Genomic DNA, 13332 nt, shown 5'->3' on the forward strand with positions numbered 1-13332 from the left:
GTTACTCCTTTTCAAAAACAAAGTAACAGCAAAGAATTTATTTCTAAACAAGAGGGGAAATTTTTACTGGTAAGTCTCTCTACATACTCCTTAAACAGAGTAGTGAAATAATTGACCCAAGTGAAACCAATCCTTGTCTCATGAGTACTCACATCTTTTGCCATCAGTGGCCATCGTAATTTTTCTAGCATATTTGCTTTTAATTTGCTCAATTATTTATTATTTTTAATAAAGTAATAAAACCCAAAGAAAATACAATCAGCCCAAGGACAAGATCTTTGACTATGACCAGAAGGTGTCTATAATCTTCTTAATCTGAGAGAGAAAAGCCCAAATCTACTTTTTGAATGAAGATCTGTCTGTTGTTGTTATTTTATAGTTTTGCAAAATGAATTAAGCAGGACCTTGTGAGGATACATTCTTATCACTGGTCCATGCATGGTCTTCTTCAATTTCATTTCATGATTGCATGAAGCTAATTATTATTTTTAAATAATATAGTCACCCCCCATGAATAAAAAGACAAAACTGTAAATAAAAACTCAATCTACGGGATCCCTGAGTGGCGCAGCGGTTTGGCGCCTGCCTTTGGCCCAGGGCGCGATCCTGGAGACCCGGGATCGAATCCCACGTCGGGCTCCCGGTGCATGGAGCCTGCTTCTCCCTCCGCCTGTGTCTCTGCCTCTCTCTCTCTCTGTGACTATCATAAATAAAAAAAAAAAAAAAAAAAAAACTCAATCTACTACTTACCGTAATCTTTACTCTCCTTGGCCACATTGGTCATAGTCAGGGTCTTCATCATTAAATATAATGACTGAAGCAGCCAATATGTGGCCATTCAAGGGTACAAGGCAGACATGAGAAAGAATAAAATATATTCATCACTGGCTCATACTTGGCACACACTCATTTAGTTAACCATTTGTTCAATTTTAACTTTTTCTTTCTTCATAAATCAAACATATAGGAATCCTAAGAGCAGAACATTGACCATTAGATACCTTGGTCTAGCTGCTTCTTATGCAAAGTGGTAACAACTTAATCTACGTATTTTTTTTTCTTAATGGACCAATGTATATCAGAACTGAATTAGTAGCATTTCCTGTTTTATAACAAATCCTATGAATTGGTCCACATTTTGACCTATTTTTCTTTACCTTATCTGTTTATTGATCCATTCTTTTATTCACTAATAATATAAAATCAATATCCATGATTCTTAAACTTTCCTGAGATCATTCCCCCAAAGTTATACACTAGTTCTTTTTTTTGCATTGGACCTCAGTGGTTCAAAAAATGATTGATCATAATTTTTATTCAGATGCATTCCATTCACATCATCGGTCCAGGGGTGGCCCTTCTGCCTTTACCTTTTAGATATTACACTGAACCATTTTTAGGTGTTATAGTGAATAACCATATCATCCTATTCAACAACTAGAATACTGACTCCTGAAATGAGTAACAGCCTAGATCTTTATCAAGAGAGGACTGTTTAAATAATCAGTGGGACTATGGGATCCCTGGGTGGCGCAGCAGTTTAGTGCCTGCCTTTGGCCCAGGGCGCGATCCTGGAGACCCAGGATCGAATCCCACGTTGGGCTCCCAGTGTATGGAGCCTGCTTCTCCCTCTGCCTATGTCTCTGCCTCTCTCTCTCTCTCTGTGTGACTATCATAAATAAAAATTTAAAAAATTAAAAAAAATTAATAATCAGTGGGACTAAATAAATAAATAAATAATCAGTGGGTCAAACATAAAATGAGACTGGAAGTTTTGAAATGGATGAAAAAAGCTAAGTTTTTTTACTTGAACTTCATTTGTGCTACATTGGATTAATTATAAGCTGTGGTTCATAATAGATTCGCATTCTTGGTCTATGCATGACATTTTAAAAGTTAATTTACATTTATTGTTTCCTTTCATTTTTGTTTACATTTTCCATATATATTTTTTATTTGAGTATAGCCAACACACAATGTTACATTAGTTTCAAGTGTACAACACAGTGATTCAGCAATTCCTGGAGGGAATTATGTTAAGGAAAATAAGTCAGAGAAAGGCAAAGAGTGTATGATTTCAATTATATGTGTAATCTAAAAAATACACCAAAAGAATAAACAAAAATCAGAGCCAGACCTATACATACAGAGAACAAACTGACAGTCACCTGAGAGGCAGGGATGGGATGGGCAAATGGGTGAAAGGGGTGGGAGATACAGACCCCCACTGTGGAATGGACAAGTCACAGGGATAAAGGCAGAGCATAGGGAATATGGTCAGTGGTATTGTAAGAGTGTTGCATGTTAACAGATGGGAAGTTCTTTTGGGGGGTTGTTTTTTTTTTTTTTAGATAATATGAAAACCCACAAACTAACCACCAAACCAAGAACTTTGTTACTTACGTAGGATGACATACTCCTTCCCCGTAGTGATAAGGCAAAGATCCTCATGATTGGAGAATAATTTAATTAGCTATGGTCCATCCATCCTGCAGAATGTAAAGAGGATGTTGACAAACCAGATTTGTGTTTTAATTGTCGAACATGAAGGAACCGTGACAGAAATTTCTCGGAAACAATGATGCATGCCACATTCTTACATCTGGCTCATGAACAGACCACCATTTTATTAATTAATATGTTAAGTTATCCATTTTATCCAATGAGCACCACTAAATAAACCACCCAACAAAGAATGAGGAGTGCTGCAGATTATTGACTCTGGGTCTTGCACCCTTAGAGCTAAAAGGTTAGAACTTCTTTTTTAAAGGGGTATGTGTTATGCTAGATCAGATTTATCATGAACCTTGGTTTGTAACACAATCTCATCATTGGTCCTTATGTGACCTTCTTTGGTTATATTCCATACTTTTTAATCATACAGCCAACCCCGAATACCCTAAATAGCCCCAACAAAGACAAGAATCTAAACTGTTATTCACACTGAATCAAAAAGGTCTTGATCATTACAGAATCATCTCAAGTGTGTCCATTCTGTAGAAGAAAGTAGATGAAGGAAAAAAAGGGAAAATAAATATGAATTCTTTTTTTTAATTTTTAAATTTTTAAATTTAAATTCTAATTGGAAAAAAAATAAATTCTAATTGGTTAGGGGCACCTGGGTGTCTCAGTGGTTGAGCATCTGCCTTCAGATCAGGTCATGATCCCGGGGTCCTGGGACTGAGTCCTGCATCAGGCTCCCCGTGGGGAGCCTGCTTCTCCCTCTGCCTTTGTCTCTGTCTCTCTCTGTGTGTCTCTCATGAATAAACAAATAAAATCTTTAAAAAATAAAAAAATAAAATAAATTACAATTGGTTAAAGTATGGTGTAATATTAGTTTCAGGTGTACCATATAGTGATTTAACACTTCCATACAGAGTTCCAAACACATTCATCATTCTTAACCCGTACACTACCAGTCACTATCAATGATTCAAGCCTGTGAATTCTTTTCTTTTTTTTAAGATTTTATTTATTCATGAGAGACAGAGACAGAGATAGGTAGAGGGAGAAGCAGGCTCCAGGCAGGGAGGCTGATGTGGGACTCAGTCCCGGGACTCCAGGATCACACCCTGGGCTGAAGGCAGGGGCCAAACCGTTGAGCCACCCAGGGATCCCTAATTCTTTTCATTTATATCTTGCCTATTGGTTTATTCACTAATTTACTATTTACTCATGAAGAAATACACATGAATCCAAAAACCCCAGTATAAGAGCCTTGACATCCCTAATATCCATCTATAAAATCATTTCCCACAGACATCAGATCTGTTTCTTAAATCAGCCTCAGTGTTTCACATATGGACATCTCAACATAATGTTTCACATCATTCCCATGTTTATTACTAAGTCCTGTTTGGCTTTCTTTAATTATATTTCCTAGTTCATTTTTTTAAAAAGATTTACTTATTTATTTGAGAGAGAGAGAGAGAGAGAGCACACAAGCAGGGGGAAGGGCAGAGGGAAAGAGAAAATCTCAAGCAGATGCCCCACTGTGGTGGGAGCTCAACTCAGGGCTTGGTCTTAAGACCTAGAGATCATGACCTGAGCCGAAATCAAGAGTTAAACACTTAACTGAGCCGCCCAGGTATCCCTATTTCCTACTTGTTAATAATGTATTCATTACTCTTAAATTGCCCAAACTGAGACAAGAACTCCGACTATTACTCACACACACTGGTCTCCATGATCTTAAGACAACCATTGAGTTTGAGGCCATGACGGAATGCCAGAATTGGTGTAGCAGTGTCCATTCTGAGGAGTATAAGAGCAAGCAGAAAATAAAGTGTGACATCTTCTACCCATTGGTCCTTCCTATTTCACCTTTCATTTACTCAGCCATTTAATATTAATTTATTGTGCTATTTGCTTTTCTCTTAATAAAACAAATGTGGAACTCACAATTAGTTGATTCATAACAACAAAACTGATTATTACTTATCAGTACCTATGTAATCCTTAGCCAAAGGGGTAACACCCTTGGCCCATTTATTATCCATTCCACATAATATTAATAGTATTGCTTTCCTTACCACATCTTTTCATAATTTGGAATATGCCTCACTCTGTTCACCTTTAAGTATTTATTTTTATTGATCCTTCCATTGATTCTTTTATATTAATATGATCATAATCTATAAGCCATAACTTTAGAAGCAAAAGATTCTTACATATCTTTAACATCTATCTATAGGATATTTTCCAACAATAAGAAGAGACTAGATTTCTATAGTATTAGTGTTGGACCTCAGAGTTCCAGACATGTAGTAGTCATCATCCATGACTCATACCGCCACCAGTGGTCATCATTGATCCAGACTTGGCCCTCATTTTAATTTGTGTCTACATGAATTTTATTAGTTCATCAATAATATTAAAAGAAATACCTAAAGTCATAAAACATGAGAGTAAGATCCTTAAGTATCTCTAACATCTGTCTGTAGAAGTATTACTCATGGCAATATACCTCTTTCATTAATTTATTTCAATGCTGCATGTAAAAATTAATCAAAACAATGCTTCACATCAACCCCATATTTATGCCAGGGCAATGGTTAACCTTCAAAATTTATATTTCATATTTTTTAAATAATACGTGAATGCCTTTAAAAAACAAACACTGAAACCAAGACAACAACCTTGACTATTACTCACATTGGTCTCCATGATCTTAATGCAGAGATGTAACCATGGAGCTCACAACCATAGAGGATGCTTACATCAGCTCAAGGGTGTCCATTCTAAGGCTTACAAGGCAGAGGAGGTGATAAAGAAAGATTGAGACATTATCTGCATTGGTCCTTACATTCCACTTTTTATTTAACCAGTCATTTAGGTAGTTATTTGGGATAACATTTTATCTTCTCTAAAGTAAACAGTTTAGGTCTTGCCATTGACCCAGAACATGAGCACTGACTATTGGTAACACTGTCTATATTATCTTTAGTTAAAGAGTAACACCCTTATGACATTTACTTCCTAATGAATATCAGAGTTTTCAATATATATCAACAGTATTTCTTGTCTCATCAGATATTTTTATTTTTTTCGTCAGATATTTTTATAATTGAACAATGCTTAACATTATTCATCTTTACCTATACATTTTTAATGTTCTTTCATTGATCCAATTGTAATAATAGTTTGAAAATGCATGAGCGCAAAGACCAAAATGAAAGCCTTGTATTCTTCTGACATCTGTGTATATAATCATTTCAAAAAGAGAAAATGGACTAGATCTCTTTTGGGTTGGACCTCAGAGTTCCAGACACGTAGCATTCATCGTATATGACTCATACGCCACCAGCCGTCATCATTGATCCAGGATTAGTCCACTTTCTCTTCATTCATTTCTATATTTATTAATTCATTAATTCACTAATCATACTTTTAAACTCCATGACTCATAAAAACTGAAAAAGAGTCCTGGTATCTCTAATCTGTATATAGAATCATCTCATATCAATATATCTCTTTCATTAATATCCTTAGATTTTCATATATGCATCCATTGATAGAATGTTTCAAATCCACTCTGTATTTACCACTAGTCTACAATTGGCCTTATTTGATTATCTTTCAAACTTTGTTACACATTAAATACTCTATTTAAATAAAGAAATCAAACCAAAATAAGAACATTGATTATTACTCACATTGGTCTCCATACACCTAACAAATAGATGAAACCAGAAGCTCAAGACCGTGAAAGATGCTTACATCCGCTCACGTGTTTCCATTCTGAGGAGTACAGAGCAGAACAGATGATAAAAAAAATATGCCATCTCTCCATTAATCCTTGCCTTTTACTTTTAATTTAGACAGTCATTTATGCAATCATTAATTTCAAGTGTATTTATTTCATTTCCTCCTAAGAAAATAATTTTCAACTTGCTGCTGACCCATGACATAAATGTTTGTCTGTAATTAATAATATATTTTCCCCAACTTAAGAGGTAACAGTCATATGCTGTTGGACTTCAGTGTTAACAATATATATTAATAGCATTTCTTGCCTTATCATGTATTTTTATAATTGGACATGCTTCATTCCACTTCTCTTTCTTTCTCTACTTCTTTCAATTCACTTATCGAGTTATAATAATGAAATGAAAAACAATGAACCCAAAGACCAAAAATATCTTTGTGTATTCCTGATCTCTACATATATAATCACTTTAAACAAAAGGAATGGACTAGATTTCTCTTCTGTCGGACCTCAGAGTTCCAGACACGTATTCATCGTATAGGACTCATACGCCACCAGTAGTCATCATTGATCCAGTATTGTCTCTCTTTTTCTTCATTCATTTCTATCTGTTTATTGACCATAATTCACTAATAATAGACCATAATTCACTAATAATAATTTGTAATCACTGTGATTCACAAAGACCCAAGAGGAGTTTTATCCCTAATCTTCATAATGAATAATTCTCACATCAATCTCTTTCATTAATTAACCTCAATTTTATATACATGCAATAATCAGTATAATGCAACATCTCAATCTCACATTTATCACTACTGTACAATTGGCCATCTTTTAAGTAATACTTTGAGTACTCTTTTTTTTTTTTTTACGTTGAGTACTCTTAAACCACCCACCCAAACTAAGACAAACACTGTGTCTACTACTCACATTGGTCTCCGTGCTCCTAGCACACATATGCAACATGGAGCTCGTGACCACGGAAGGTGTTAAATCAACTCAAGTGTGTCCACTCTGAAGAGTATAGAACAGATGATTACTAAAAAACAAAAATAAATAAATCTTATCAACAGATCTTTGATTTCTGCATTTCAGTTATGTATTGATATATGTATTAATTTTCCACAAATAGTTTTTCTCTTAACAAAAGGAATAATCTCAAACTTGGATCTGATCCAGAACAATAAAATTTACTTACTAAACAGTGTCTACATGATCTTAAACCAAAGAGAGAACATTCTTAATCCATTTATTTCTGAATGAACATCAGTGTTTTCAGTTTTTAGTAATATTTTTTGCCTCACCACATAGGTTTATAATTGAAAAATGCTTCCTCTTCTTTATCTATTTATATTTGTTTGGTGGCTCTATCCTTGATTCATTAGTAATAGTGAATCTAAATCTGTAAATCTAAAATGATAACATGATATCTGTATACTCCTGACATGTGTCTAAGGGATCATTTCAAACAAGTAATAGACTAGGTATTGTGTTGAACCTCATATGTATTGCTCATCATCCATAACTCATACACCACCAATCATCATTATTGGTCCATGCTAGATCCTCACTTTTTTTATGTGTTTTACATTTATCCTCAATTAAATCATTAATTCATAGATATTAATAAAAGACACACTTATTCAAGAAAACATGAGCACAAGATGCCTGAATATCATTAATGCTGTTCTGTGGAATCCTTTCCCATATATACTATATTTTTCCTATTTTATTAATCAACACAATGTTTCTTATTATATCTACTTTTGTGCCATGGATAACTTTATTATGTTTAATACTTTTTAATAATGCTGAGAATACTCTTAAACAAATGATTAAAACCAAGCTAAGATCTTTGACTATAACTCACCTTGTCTCTTTCCTGACTCAGAGACAACATAATCTTAATTAAGGCAAAAGCTAAAATCAGCTCAGTGCATCCATTCTGAAGAGACAATGATTTAAAAAAATGAGACATTCTCCCCGTTGACCCACAGTTTTCATCTTTAATTTACATAATCATTTAAGTGTTTATTAATGTATGGTAATATTTATTTTTCTCTCAATGCAATAAATATCAAACTCGCGACTGACTGACTCAGGGTGATACTACCACCTATCACCATCCATGTCACTCTTACTCAAAGCTGTAATATACTTGGTCTATTTATTATCCATTCCAGTGAATATTAATATTCATCTCCCTGACTATATATTTTAGTAATGAACAATGCTTCACCCTCTTCATCTTTATTCATTTATACATTTGCAAATTTATTCTTGCCATTGATTCTTTTATAATCATATTTTTAAAATTCATGAACACAAAGATCAAGGAAAAGATCACTGTAGAATGCTGAAATCTATCTACAATTCTTAAAATATGGCAAATGAAAAAATATGGTGAATAGAGTCTTTTTGTGTGGGACCTCAAAATTCTAGACATGAGGTATTCATTGTATATGATTCAAAAACCACCAGTTATCGTCACTGGACCATGATTGCCCATCTTCATTCTCATCTACATTTGTTTATTAATTAATTAATGAGGAAATCCATGTAAATCACAAAAACACAAGAATAAAGTCCTTGAAGATTCCATAGTCACCTCTAGAATCATTCTCATAGAGATTAAATCTCTTTCATTTAACTGAACTCCATGTTTCATTTATGGATTAAACAACGTAATGCTCCATATCAATCTGATATTAAACATCACTATGGATAGCCTTCTTTGATTATATTCAGTACTTTTTAATAATTCAGTGAATAATTTTTTTAAAGCCACTCAAACTAAATCAAAAACTTTGACTATTACTCACATTGTTTTCCATGCTCCTAACACACAAAGATGAAACCATAGAGTTCATGACCTGGGAAGAGTCCTTAAATCAGGTCAAGAGTGTCCATTCTAAGGAGTACAGAGCATCACATCATAGCAGATGATAACACAATTAAGAAATTGTCTCCTTTGTACCTTGCTTTTTACCTTCATTTGTTTAGTCATTTTGGCAACCATTATTTGGAGTATATTTGATAAGTAAATGACCAACTTTGACTTGAGACTGACCCAAAATAAACAATTTCTGTAACTTATACTATCTATATCACCATTAGCCAAAAAGGAAACAGTCATGTACCACTAATTTCTCTTTAAATTTTAGTGTTCTCAATTTATGTTAAAGTGTTTTTGTCTCATCACATATTTTTATAATTGTACAATGTGGAACTCTATGTATTTGTTTATTGATTCTTCCATTGATCCCATTAGAACTATAGAATGAAATTATATACAAACAAGGAACAAACAGAAATTCATTCTGTATTTCTGAAATTTGTCTACAAGATCATTTCAAATAAGAGGAATAGGCTAGATTTCTGTTGTTTTAGGTCTCAAAGTTCCAGACACATACTATTCATTGCATTTGGCTCATATGCCTCTGTCATCATCACTTGTCCAGGATTGGCCCATATTTCCATCATCTATTCCTTGTTTATTGATTATTTCATTAATAAGAATTTTATTTTTTTATTTTTTTAATAATAAGAATTTTAAATGCTATTACTTCACCCAACGGAAAAATTCAACAAGATGCTGTATATCCCTAATCTGTATATAAAATCATTCTAACATCAACGTATCAGTTTCATATATTCTCCTCAGAATTTCATATATGCATTAAAAATAATACTTCATATAAATCCCATTGTTATCACAGTTGGCCATCTTTGACTATATTTCAATTTTAATAATGCATTAAATACCCTTACACAAGCCACCCAAATGAGATAAAAACTTTGACTGTTACTCACATGATCTTTAGCCTCCTAACAAAGAGATGCAACATAGACCACAGAAGGTGTTCAAATCATCTTGATTGCGTTCATTCTAAGAAGTACAAAACAAATCAAGTGACTTTTAAAGTTGAGACCATATACACTATGATTCTTGTTTTCTACATTTTATTTACTCAATTACTAAAGTATTTATAATTTTTCATAATGTATATGTATTTTTTCTCTTAACAAAAGGAGAAACTCAGATTTGGAACTGATCTTGTGCAACCAAACTGACTTTTACATATTACTGTCTATAAGATCCTAAGCTAAAAAGGTAAAATTCTTGTTCTTTTTATGCTTTAATAGGTATAGGTGTTTTCAATTTTTATTAATATTTTCTGCCTTAACACATAAATTCATAGTTGAATAATGCTTACCCTTCTTCTTTTTGATCTACATATTTTTATTTATTTAATTGTTCTGTCAATGAGCCATAAATAGTAAACCAAAATCTATTAATCTAAAATAAGACCATGACATTTGTGCATTTCCGACTTCTGTTAATAGGATCATTTCCAAAATAAGAGATAAGCCGATTAATTATGTTTTGTGTTGGACTTCAGAATTCTAGATACATTTTATTCACTGTCCCTGACTCATAAGCCACCAGTCATCATCAATGGGCCATGTGAAGTCCCATTTTTCTTCATTCATTTCTAAATTTATATCAAATCATTAATTTACTGATAATAACAAAATATACATGATTCATGATAACACAAGAACAATATCCCTGAATATCCCATCCCTAAAATCTATGAATACAAATCTTTCTCAAAACACTGTATCTTTCTCATTAAGTGACATCAAAATTGCACATTATTAATCAATATTTCATGTCACATTAATCAGTGGGCCATATATATATCTTTTGAAATTAGACTTAATACTTTAAAATAGTACAGCGAATGCCTTACATAAGTGACCAAAACCAAGACAAGAACTTTGACTATTACTCTACCGTGGTGTCTTTCTGAGAACAGAGATAATGTAACAATTTTGATGGCAGAAAAAGGCTTAAGTCTTGCTTGTTGTTTCTGAAGAGTATCAAGCAGAAAAGATGATAAAAAGATTGAGACATTCTTTCTACTGATCTATAATTTCTATACTTCATGTATATTGTCATCTGGGTATTAATTACTTTATAGTAAAATTTATTTATCTTTCAATACAATAAACATCAAACTTTCAACTGACCTCAGGGCTATACTGACCACGACCTATCACTGTCCATGTCACCCTTACTCAAACATTTAACAGACTTGGTCAACTTATTATCCACTCCAGTAGATATTAATATTCATTTTCCTGACTATGTATTTTAGTAATGAACAATAATTCACCCTCTTCATCTTTATTCATTTATACATTTGCTAATTTATTCTGTCATTGATTCTTTCATAATTACATTTTTTATAATTCATGAACACAAAGACCAAGAAAAAGATCACTGTATAATCCTGAGATCTGTCTATGGTATGATTTAAAATATGGGGAACAGATTAGATTCCTTTTGCACTGGCCCTCAGAGTTCCGCACAAATATTATTCATCATCTATGACTTATGTACCACTAGTCATCATCATGGTCCAAGATTGGCTGTCTTTCTGACCACTCGTATCTATATTTCCTTATTGATGATGTGTATTTCTAATTAATTAATGAAGGAATACACACAAATCACACCAAAAAAATAAGATCTTTCACTATCCCAAGCATTAATCCACAATATCCCCATAATATAAACAGGCTAATTCTTTTCATTAACTGAGCTTAGTATTTGTTTCTTTATGGATTACTTACTTTAATGCCTCCTATCAATCTGATATTGAACATTGGCATGGCTAGCCTTCTTTGAACCACTCAAACCAAGAAAGAATTGTGACTATTACATTGATTTCTATGCTCTTAACAGGTAGATGCAAACATAAAGATCATGACTGTAGATGAATCCTTAAATAGGCTCAAGTATGTCTATTCTGAGAGTAAGGAGCAGAGCAAATGATAAAAAATTAAGACACCAATCCATTGATCCATAGATTATACCATCCATTTATATAATTTTATGTTAATATACTTTTCTTAATACATCAAATGTAAAACTTGAAACTGACAGCAGTAACTGACTGTTACTTATACTGTTCTATTACCATCCTTTCATCAGAGACCAAGCGGTCTGTTTACTGTCCATTCCAAGTTATAATATTATTTCTTTTTGTACATTCCTGATGTACAGTTAAAAGAGTCAAGAGGGAATGAACTAGATTTCTTGCATGTTGGACCTCAGAGTTCCAGACACGTATTCATCACATACGATTCATACGCCACCAGTGGTCATCATTGATCCAGTACTGTTCCTCTTATTTAAATGTATTTTGCACTTTTTAACAAATAATCTTAAAATACAACACACTGAAACCAAGAAAATAAATTCAACTGTTACTCACATTAATTTCTGTCCTCCTATTATATAGAACCAACCATTGAGCTCTTGACCATGGAAGATGTTAAATCAGCTCAAGTGCATCATTCTGAGGAATACAGATAGAATAGATGGTAAAAAGAAAGAAGAAAGAAAGAAAGAAAGAAAGAAAGAAAGAAAGAAAGAAAGAAAGAAAGAAAGAAAGAAAGAAAGAAAGAAGAAAGGAAGAAAGAAGCCTTTCTGAATTTCATTAATTAGGTATTTATTACTTTTTCTTAATATGTAATTTTTATCTTAGCAAAAGGAAAAACTCAATCTAAAGATTGACCCAGAAAAATAAAATTCACTCTTCCTCATCATGTGCCTATATGAACCTTAGCCTCTTGATTCACTGATTCCTTAAAGAGTATCAGATAATATATAAATATAATATAAAAATTATATCTTTTGCTTCACTACATACATTCATAATTGGACCATGCTTCACCTTCTTCTTCTTAATATATTAACATATTTATTTAAAAATTTCTATCATTATTCCATTAATAATAAGTAATCTATAAAATCAATATAAGAATATGATTTTGTATATTCCTGACATCTCTTCAGGGAAACAATTTAAATGGAGGAAATAGAGTGATCATGTCCCATATGGGACCTCAGAGTTTCAGACACATATTTTTTTATCCTTGATTCCTACGTTTCCAGTCATCATCATCATCACATCATGGCTGTTTTTCTTTGTTTCTCCATCAGTATTGATTAAATTATGAATTCATTAGTAACAATACATGCTTCATAAAAACCCAAGAACAAATATTGAATATCCATAACTATGGTTTACAGAATAATTTTTCAC

General features: G+C 32.8%; 10 non-coding genes and 1 pseudogene across 10 annotated transcripts; all 11 read right to left on the reverse strand.

The window, feature by feature from the left end:
* Window positions 1-1274: 1274 nt before the first annotated feature.
* On the reverse strand, window positions 1275-1348 carry LOC121494094. The gene has a single exon (XR_005988731.1). It is a non-coding gene; the product is annotated as a small nucleolar RNA SNORD113/SNORD114 family (small nucleolar RNA).
* Window positions 1349-3359: 2011 nt separating this feature from the next.
* LOC121494093 lies at window positions 3360-3436 on the reverse strand. The gene has a single exon (XR_005988730.1). It is a non-coding gene; the product is annotated as a small nucleolar RNA SNORD113/SNORD114 family (small nucleolar RNA).
* A 1304-nt stretch (window positions 3437-4740) lies between these two features.
* LOC121494038 lies at window positions 4741-4816 on the reverse strand. Its single transcript, XR_005988680.1, has one exon. It is a non-coding gene; the product is annotated as a small nucleolar RNA SNORD113/SNORD114 family (small nucleolar RNA).
* Window positions 4817-5748: 932 nt separating this feature from the next.
* Window positions 5749-5823, reverse strand: LOC121494037. Its single transcript, XR_005988679.1, has one exon. It is a non-coding gene; the product is annotated as a small nucleolar RNA SNORD113/SNORD114 family (small nucleolar RNA).
* Window positions 5824-6711: 888 nt separating this feature from the next.
* Window positions 6712-6783, reverse strand: LOC121494045. The gene has a single exon (XR_005988687.1). It is a non-coding gene; the product is annotated as a small nucleolar RNA SNORD113/SNORD114 family (small nucleolar RNA).
* Window positions 6784-7703: 920 nt separating this feature from the next.
* On the reverse strand, window positions 7704-7768 carry LOC121494080 (annotated as a pseudogene).
* Window positions 7769-8634: 866 nt separating this feature from the next.
* Window positions 8635-8709, reverse strand: LOC121494067. Its single transcript, XR_005988707.1, has one exon. It is a non-coding gene; the product is annotated as a small nucleolar RNA SNORD113/SNORD114 family (small nucleolar RNA).
* Window positions 8710-9597: 888 nt separating this feature from the next.
* LOC121494090 lies at window positions 9598-9671 on the reverse strand. Its single transcript, XR_005988727.1, has one exon. It is a non-coding gene; the product is annotated as a small nucleolar RNA SNORD113/SNORD114 family (small nucleolar RNA).
* A 932-nt stretch (window positions 9672-10603) lies between these two features.
* LOC121494061 lies at window positions 10604-10678 on the reverse strand. The gene has a single exon (XR_005988701.1). It is a non-coding gene; the product is annotated as a small nucleolar RNA SNORD113/SNORD114 family (small nucleolar RNA).
* Window positions 10679-11569: 891 nt separating this feature from the next.
* Window positions 11570-11643, reverse strand: LOC121494074. The gene has a single exon (XR_005988714.1). It is a non-coding gene; the product is annotated as a small nucleolar RNA SNORD113/SNORD114 family (small nucleolar RNA).
* A 684-nt stretch (window positions 11644-12327) lies between these two features.
* On the reverse strand, window positions 12328-12399 carry LOC121494044. Its single transcript, XR_005988686.1, has one exon. It is a non-coding gene; the product is annotated as a small nucleolar RNA SNORD113/SNORD114 family (small nucleolar RNA).
* Window positions 12400-13332: the final 933 nt, after the last annotated feature.

This window comes from Vulpes lagopus, chromosome 6 (assembly GCF_018345385.1).
Source record: "Vulpes lagopus strain Blue_001 chromosome 6, ASM1834538v1, whole genome shotgun sequence".
Lineage (NCBI taxonomy): Eukaryota > Metazoa > Chordata > Mammalia > Carnivora > Canidae > Vulpes > Vulpes lagopus.